The sequence below is a fragment of the Triticum urartu genome, chromosome 1A (assembly GCF_056163025.1).
Source record: "Triticum urartu cultivar PI428250 chromosome 1A, HENAU_Tu73, whole genome shotgun sequence".
In the NCBI taxonomy this organism is placed as follows: domain Eukaryota; kingdom Viridiplantae; phylum Streptophyta; class Magnoliopsida; order Poales; family Poaceae; genus Triticum; species Triticum urartu.
The window spans coordinates 171,413,239-171,423,192 of NC_141873.1; positions in this window are offsets into that span (position 1 = coordinate 171,413,239).

Below are 9,954 nucleotides of genomic sequence, written 5' to 3' on the forward strand. Positions count from 1 at the left end.
AGTTTTGAGAAACAACTCCTGGGGCACTGAAAAATGTCTTGAGATAAACTAGTCTATAAAACTTCAGTGGAAAAACAAATACTTAACATCCTCAGGGAGAAACATCACAAAGCATACGTCACCTAAACAGTCCAAAATGCCATCATCACCACCCCTGAGATGTCCAAGTGGGATTTAGCAGGTCATAAGTACAGCTTGACAAGAGAAGGCAGTGCAGTAGTAAAACCATTTGAATTGGACGGTTGCTTGTTCAAGGCCACCACCCGCGCCACCCACTGAGCGGTTGCCACAAGGGACTGCAAACGGGCACCCCCACGACCACCACACCCACGCCCCTGACGAACCGCCTCCCACACATCCCCGTCGACGCACTGCAAAAACCCCGTCGTCTTCCATCTCTGCCTCATTCCCAGAAACCACCATTGTCGCTTCAATCTCCACTCCACACAAACCACAAACTTCTCTCTCCCAAGCCCACAGTCGCCGTAGGAAGGCGATGGCGGAGGAACCATCCGCCAAGCGTCATCATGGCGAGCCATCAGACAAGAGCAGCGACCTCGTCGACGTTCACGTCCCCGGTGAGAAGCGCGAGTACACGAGAACCCTCACAGGGGTTGAGCTCCACGGCAAAGAGATGCTGGAGATCGTCTGCACCAGCGAACCAGACAAGGCCGACGAGGTGATGAGCAGGCTCAGGATGAAGGGCGGCGGCTTGTATCCGAGCTTCATCGGAGTTGATGTGGAGTTCACTAGGGATGATGAACCTCCATAGATGGCGGCAGTCCTGCAGTTGTGCGTCGAGGAACTCTGCTTGGTTTACCACATCGCAGCAGCCACAAAATGGTAACCCATACTACTGTTCATTCATCTGTTGTACTAGTACTACTCACTAGAAACTTCGTGAAACTAGTTTCCCAACTAGATGAACTACTATACTTTGTGAAGTGTATGCACGAGTACATGTTTCTCAACTTACATGCAATTCTGAAACTGTGAAGTGGATTGTTTCACCCGATTAGCATCTGAAAAAATGTTATAAAATTGAATTGATGTATTAAAAGATGTTTGGTGAAGTGGTATAGGTCCATATCTTGATGCACATGTTTCTTAAATTAATTTCTGAACTTGATATAGAATTGATGCACAAAGATGTATCAAGCACTGGTATAGGTCTTTTATTCAACCAAAAAATAAAACTAAACTTGAATCAAGCAGCACATATATCATTGAATCTATTAAAATGATTCTTGAATTTGGTGAAGCATTTGGTGAAGCACTCAAGACAGCAAAAAAGAAAAATAACATGGTGTAGTTGAATTTAATTTTAGGACTTTGTGTACTAGTTTCTGGACTACATTCATCCATGACTTATACTATATAAGCATCTACCTCATGGATTATCACTTTCAAAACCAAAAAACAGAAGAATTAAATATTCAAAAAAGAACACTTACCTTCAATGTGTGTCTCCCACCTTGCAGGCCCAAGCACCTCAAACAGTTCCTGCAGGAGGAGAAATTGTACACATTTGTCGGTTTCAGCATTGGAGGCGACAAGCGGATGCTGAACAAGTCTGGTTTGGAGATCAACCCCAACAACTTCATCGACATGCAGCGCAAGTGGAAAGATCCACACACTAGCAAATACTTCGACTCCTTGGCCGATGTTGTAGGCGGCGTCATCCACCCATTCTACAAAGGCATGAAGAAGAAGAGCGAGAAGAAGGAAGACCACAAAAAGTGGGGGACCAGCCCGCTGCCAGACAACCTCATCACGTACGCAGGAATAGATGCGTACGCCACGTACAAGTCATGGAAGACAATCGACAACATCGTGACAGGTTGGGATATTTCAGAAGAGTAGGAAGCTGACCCCTACTACCACTGCAACTTCACGAGATGAGAATGCATGAAAGTCTGCATTCGTGTTGCTTGCACTTCTGCCTGTCCTTAATATTGTTGTTTTAGATTTGTAGTTTGCTTTCGTTATGTTGAACCAGCTACCTTATGTTATGTGTGTCAGGGTTTGAACAAGTTTTCCTATTTCAATCATGTACATCGTTTGCTTATGTTAGTCAACAAGTTTGCTAGCTTCCTATTTTTGTTCATCCATCATTTGAAGTTGAAGTAGGCTGAAGTTGAAACTTGTCATGCAGAAACAAAAAATCATACATGGATATTTTCACAAAAAAAACAGTGGAAGACTAACTAAGGACAACAGCAAAATAGTAGAATTGGACGCTTAGTACAGCTTAGACATTTACGGTAGTACTATCACACTAAGAAAATTCAGTTTTTAGTTTCAGAAGAACACAAAAAAGACTAAGTTTCAGCCGAGGACTACTAACAACATCGTGCTAATAGTAGTTAGAAATTTACTAAGTACTGCAACAGGAAAATCAAAGAACAATCAGTACACATTTCCAAGCCACTAGCATGCTAGGACTAAGAGTTCTGGTACACTTGAACAAAACGGTACATTCATTCTACAAAAATATAAAAAGGAACGGGAAGCTTCAGTTCACATTCCGTAAAACATTGACACACTCAAGAATAACACTAATAGTACAACTGAAATGTCAGTACAACTTAGTCTGTAAGGCAAGTACTATGATCATACAAAACATTGCCTTGAGAAGAACCACAGCCTAGAAAATAGGTCACCCCCCCGGAGACATATTTAATTGTAGCTAATTTAAACCAGTTTTTAAATTTTACTATGAGTTCAACTACTACAATTCAAGAAGTTCAAACAAAAATTTGGCTCTCAAATCTTGCTAAATTTCTTATACTTGAATAAAATCTAGCTAGAGATGACATAGCTACTTGGTCGTAAATAAGTTCAATCACAAAAAAACTTTAGTTCTAATACATTATATGGAGTCAGTTCTACATAACAAGGAAGCGTCACTCCACTCACGCTAGATCCACAAGTGCCATCGTGACACCAAAATTTTAAAAGCCTAACGCTGAACGACATTACAATTTAGTACCAACATAACTATACTATAAGTACAGGAAAAAGAGGGTACAGAAACTATAAAGGTCCAACCTAGGTTGGGACAGATTAAAATAAATGATAAATCTCACTTTTCCCAGCAACAACTCGTAATGAACTTGGGAAGACGTGTTTTCAGTTCAACTAGTTTACAAGACTTAAGTAGAAAAAATAGAACTTAACCAGAACGAATTCCCAATGAAATATACACAAGTGATATATCACAGAACGATCAAAAATCAAAGACATCCAAAACACTACAATCAAAGCCTTCAATGCTTTCAAGAGATATATCACACAACTATCCATTTCACTACGCGAATGATGACCATTTCTTCTATGCACAAGGAGCCAAAGGCTGAAACTCCTTGGGAAGCTCCGTCACCAGAAGCTGGTTATTCCGGTTGAACACAACTCTATACAGATCCTCAGCCTTCCAATCAACAATACGAGGCTGCAAAACAATGAAACAAATTATCAAAAAACCATGACATATTAAAAATAAGAACACACAATCAGCCAAACACGGAAAAGTGAAAAGCTCAACTAGAACCCACATCTTTATCTCGAATATTCCCAACGATCTTTTCACCATCATAGGATCCTGCATACGTCAGAGTATAATGGCCACATTCATTAGCTCCTTGAAGTGGAACCTTCACAAACGTTGGTTTCTTTGCAAAAAGCTCCCATTTGGGTTGCTTGCTCGCATTATACTGAGCATCACCATACACATCCTTCATTACTTGGACCATCCTAGAGATCTGTAAGAAAAGAAAAGAAACCACACATTTTCAGGTCTAAGAAAAAAGCAAAAACAAAGATGCAGAAAAATTAATCCAGTACAGATAATAAATGTCACTCACAATCTTCTCGCAGTCTTTATGATAGGTGTTCTTTGAAGGACGATGGTTCTTCGGATAAGGTAAAGAGTCAAGGATGTCGATGCTACTTCGGTACCGATTCATGACATATAAGGAAAAGTGTTTCACTTTCTTATCCTTTGGTAAAACCATAGGCTTGAATAGAGGCATCATGATCTAAAAACAGATGACCAAAAAAGAGATGTTAAATATTCAAAATAAAAACCAGCATGGCAACAAACAAATAAAACCAAAAATCAGCTAGTAGATCTCACAAGGTCGGCACCGAGCAAGTCTTCATTATCTTTAACATAGCTCTTGAAATCTCTCGCTGCACTCTTCACATTATACTCTTTATTTTCATCACCGTAAAACGTACAGTCAAGCACAACCTGCAAAAAAAGCCAAAAAAGAAATACACAGGGGAAAAGGATAAACAAAGCAAGGTATTATCAAAACTCGTAAAACAAAATAGGCGTTCTTGTCTAAGAGAAACAAACGATCTGATTGGTTACCGTGATGAAATATGGACTCAGCAATACCCTTTTCCCATACGCAAAATCAACATTTCTATCGGGATGTTTCTTCCAATCATCAATAAGGAAGTCCATTACATCACCCTCCATCTTTTGCCCAGGTGCAAAAACTTCCCAGATGCGTTTCCCAGTGAAGCTGCTTACGCTATCATCAGGCTGAGGTATCATTGAGAATGTATTGCTACAGCACGGACAAGAACAAAAAGCAGGGGAAGCAAAGATAAGGCATTCATAGCAGTTCAAGTTGTATAAAAAGTAACAGTTCAGGTCATATCTATCTAGCAGTTACAAACAAAAGAGGAAAAGAAGAGGAAACGTAATGAGGGATACTCACTCGGCATACTTCTCACATGCTTCATCGCTAAGCAACAGATTATACAACTTGCGAGCCTTGTCCACGTGAGGGAATCTATGAGGCTGAAGCTGCTGCACAGGGGAGCAAAACTTTATAGGAGCTCTGGGTGCACGCTTCGTGCTTGTAACATTGCCAGAATACAAAGCAGGATCCTTCCTAGCACCACCAGCTCTGCGGGCCACTATTCCAGCAAGTGGGGATAAACCCTTGGCAGCAGCAGCGCTCCTGGTGACTCTTCCCATGCCAGCAATCTTGTCAAATGCATCATCATCGCTGTCTATCAATTCCACAATGGGATTCTTGGGTGTAGAGGGGCTCTCTGCACAAGCAGCCGTAGAACCTTTCAGAGCTCCCAACCGCCCCTTAAGAACACTAGACCTTGTCTTTTCTGGAGAACGCCACTGGCTAAGATCAATAGATACGCGCTCAAGCTCCAAGAACTGGCTGCCAAAGATCCTGTAGTCATGCTCATTAAGATCTAGCCACTCACCTGCAAAACTAAAAAAAGGAAAAAAAGCATCAAGGGTAAAGTTCAAATACATAAATCATGACAGTACCAATCAAAGAAGTAGAAGATGCAAAAAATTTACAAAAGGTCATGCATTATGTACAGGGTTTGATGCCAAAAAAAACCACGGAAGTCAACATCAAACACATCACTAGTTGCGCAGGTGTACAGAGAAGTCTTCCTAATGTCAATAATGTCTTCGTGACTGTAATCTAACATTTCAATCACACCATCGTCCCGGTAATGATAGCTCTTGCAGCTTTGTAGCACAAAGCATCCACAATCATGCCTGTTAACAAAAGAAAAAACAGAATGGGTACATCAAAAATCCGAAAACACAGTAACACCACCCTCCCAGCAACAAAAAAAACTAATAAAAACTCATTAAAAACGGATACTCATGTGTTTTTCTGCTGCGGCACCTGCACAAACTCGCAAGAGAAACCATCAATATGCGCCGGTGAGAACGGTTTCGTCCTGTCTACTCTAGACTCCCTCCAAACCTTCTTTATGTTACCTGTCATATTCCTTAAGAATCTAACTGCATCACTCCAGGTTTCATCACGCAGTGAATCAAGACACTCAAAACGACGGAACCTCAAATTTAGAACAATCAAGCACCAATGCCCAGATACTTCGCTAGGCTTCATGATAGCCGCAATGGACGGCTGATCAAAAGTAGGCAAGAGAAGCTGACAAAAAAATCACAGAGGAAAAATGAATTTAACAAAACATAATGAAACAAAAAATTCAGCCTCCAAACAATAAAATAATAGAAGAAAAGTGAAATTCTGAAGTACAAACAAAAAATAAGATAATCATAAGTTTTAACTAAATAAGCAAAACACTACAAAAATATATATGCTACTCTAGTTAAAATTGCAACAAACATATCAGTTCAATTTCCTTGCGACAATAAGTTCAGCTTCGCACAAAAGAAGCACACATCATTCATAAGTGCATGGCTAAAAGCAGGCTGCTCAAGTTCTTTCCACCACCTCCCAAACTTGCAAGAAAAACATGACAGTTCTAGTTCATGAGTACAAAAAGTACAAGTTCACCTACTTGGTCGAAACCATCAGCGCACGATCTCGTAAACCAATTTAGCACATTGGAATCAATATTTCCATCACGGGTCTTGGTCTTGTAACGCCCTCGATGCGTCTATATCTCCTACGTGTCGAAGCACGACTTAGAGGCATAACCGCATTGAAAGCAATGTCGCAAGGAAGGCAATCCTCACAACATCCCATGTAAATAGATAATAAAAGGGAAAGGTACATAGTTGGCTTACACTCGCCACGTCAAACAAAGTACATAAATAGCATTACATCATCCAGTCACTCATGGCCCGACTACGGTGCCAAAATAAAAGATCAACCCAACATGCGACACGGTCCCGATCGCCGCAACTGGGCACCACTACTGATCATCAGGGAAAGACACATAGTAACAGCGTGAGTCCTCGTCGAACTCCCACTTGAGCTCAAGTGCGTCATCTGGAACAGAGTCATCAGGCCCTGCATCTGGTTTGGAAGTAATCTGTGAGCCACAGGGACTCAGCAATCTCGCACCCTCGCGATCAAGACTATTTAAGCTTATAGGTAAGACAAGGTAAAAATGTGGAGCTGCAGCAAGCGACTAGCGTATATGGTGGCTAACCTATTCGTAAATGAGAGCGAGAAGAGAAGGCAAAGCACGATCGAGAAACTATGATCAAGAAGTGATCCTAGAATGACCTACGTCAAGCATAACTCCAACACCGTGTTCACTTCCCAGACTCCATCGGAAAGAGACCATCACGGTTACACACGCAGTTGATGTATTTTAATAAAGGTCAACTTCAGGTTTTCTACAACCGGACATTAACAAATTCCCATCTGCCCATAACCGCGGGCACGGCTTTCGAAAGTTCAAATCCCTGCAGGGGAGTCCCAACTTAGCCCATCACAAGCTCTCATGGTCAACGAAGGATATTCCTTCTAGCGGGAAGACCCAATCAGACTCGGAATCATGGTTACAAGACATTTCGACAATGGTAAAACAAGACCAGCAAAGCCACCCAGATGTGCCGACAAATCCCAATAGGGGCTGCACATATCTCGTTCTCAGGGCACACCAGATGAGCCAGACGTCGGGTGGGCCAGCCCAGAGTTGCCCCTGGTAGCTCCGGACATCGCTCAGTTTGGACCAACACTCAAAGGAGCACTGGCCCGGGGGTTTAAAATAAAGATGACCCTTGAGTCTGCAGAACCCAAGGGAAAGAAAAGGCTAGGTGTCGAATGGTAAAACCAATGTTGGGCCATGCTGGAGGAGTTTTATTCAAGGCGAACTCTCAAGGGGTTCCCATTATTACCCAACCGCGTAAGGAACGCAAAATCCGGGAACATAACACCGATATGACGGAAACTAGGGCGGAAAGAGTGGAACAAAACACCAGGCATAAGGCCGAGCCTTCCACCCTTTACCAAGTATATAGATGCATTAATTAAATAAGAGATATTGTGATATCCCAACAAAATATCCATGTTCCAACTAGGAAACAACATGAACATATGGCATATTGATAAAAACAGATCAAGGACTTAGTGGAATTGCTAAGTCCCTGAAATCAGCATTAACGAATGCACCACTTTGCAAGCTTGTGCTAGTCACCACACACATCACAAAAATACATGGATGGCACCTCTGGAAAGATGCCAAAGCATATAACGAAACACATGTAGAGCTCAGGGGCATATCATGCACACATTAATCATGGCAAAAATGACAAATAGCTATTTGGGGCAGCAGATCTGACAATTAACTCAAATAGCACACTTCCAACAGCATTTCGGGCATCAAGATGAACTCAAATGAAAATGATGCAATGAGATGAAATGATGTACTCTCTAAGGCGAACATTTTGATATACTACGCGCGCAAAACGGAGTTACGGGTGCAAAGTTACGGCACGATGAACATGGCAAAATAATCTAGGGTCTGAGGCAAAAGTCAACCGAGGGGTAGTTTTAGATCTGAGATCCAGATCGCACGGAAAATGAGGCCATCGGAGTTACTATAGCTGCAGGACTTGGCGCGGCTCGCCGGCCGGAGGTGGACTTGCCGGAGACGAAGAGGAGGACGGCGGAGGGCGGCGGGGCCGCCGAAGACGGGGCCGCCGAAGACGGGGCCGCGCGGTGGTGCGGCGAAGGCGGCGTGGCGGCGCGGCGAGATGGAGCGGCGCGGCGGAGCGGCGTCGCCGGAGCCGGAGCTCGCCGGAGACGTCGCCGGGCGGCGGAGTGGCGGCCGGGCGCGGGGAAGAGGCGTCGGGCGGCGGCGGACGACAACCGGGCGGTGGGGCGCGGCGTCTGGGCCTCGGGGGCCCGCGGCGGGCCGAGCGGGCCAGCGGCGGGGAGGCTTCCGGCGCAACACATGGCGCAGTCTCACTGGCCGGGCGCAGCGGCGCGAAGAGTCCGGCCAGGGGCGGACAAGTCCGGCGTGGCGGGGCGATTTTTAGGGTTTGGGGACGAAGGAGATCCGGATTTTCAAGGAGAGACCTATTTGTAGGCATAGAGGGAGCTAGGAGAGTCCAAATGAGGTGCGGTTTTCGGCCACGCGATCGTGATCAAATGCTCTAGATGATGGAGAGGGTTTTGGTGGGTTTTGGGCCAAAATGGAAGGGTGTTGGGCTGCAACACACACGAGGCCTTTTCGGTCCCTCGGTTAACCGTTGGAGTATCAAACGAAGTCCAAATGGCACAAAACTTGACAGGCGGTCTACCGGTAGTAAACCAAGGCCGCTTGGCAAGTCCCGGTCCAATCCGGAAATGTTTAACCCCCACAAACGAAAAGAAGGTAGAAAGGACCACCGGAGGAGATAGAAGCACCGGAATGCAAAACGGACAACAGGGAAAATGCTCGGATGCATGAGACGAACATGTATGCAAATGAAATGCCCATGATGACATGATGTGCAATGCATGGCACACAAGCAAAGACAAGGCAACAACAGCGAATAAGCGGAGGACACCTGGCACATCGGTCTCAGGGCGTTACAACACTCCACCACTACGAGAGGATCTCGTCCCGAGATCTAGAATGGCACCGGAGGGAAAAACGGAAGAGAAAGAGAAGAGGTAAAACTAAGTTGCTTCTTTGACAAACGAGTGAAACCAAGAACCTTGAGAGGTTAAGCCATTTCGATAAAAGAATACAACGATTTTAAACAAAGTTGAAAGCACTCCGTTAAGAAAGGGTAAAAGGAAAGAACCAATTCGGGTAGCACTCCGGTTTAGAAGGGATGCAAGACTTGATAAGGCGAAAGGAACTTGAGCAAAAAGGACAGAACACTCCGGTTAAATGGATAAGAAAAAGAAAGAAGCCTGATCTTGACAAAAACAAAATGATAGGTTGAAAAGAGCAGCATCGCAATGCCTCTAGAAAATAGAAGATAGATCATTGAAATAAAAGAAAGGAGAAGAGAAAAGGCAACTCCTGCCACAATTGAGCTTAAAAAGGCATCCTTAGGAGAAGGGTCGAACGGAGTTGTTGCAAAACCAAAAAAGAAAAGAATAAGCTTGATATGGTCTTGTGGAATACATCTCAAATTATGAGGTGACAACCTGCCACTAACAAAATCAAAGATTGGATTGATATGAACAAGGAGACGAGAAAGCTATTACACCGGGAGGATAGATGAAGAACTTGGGTCAT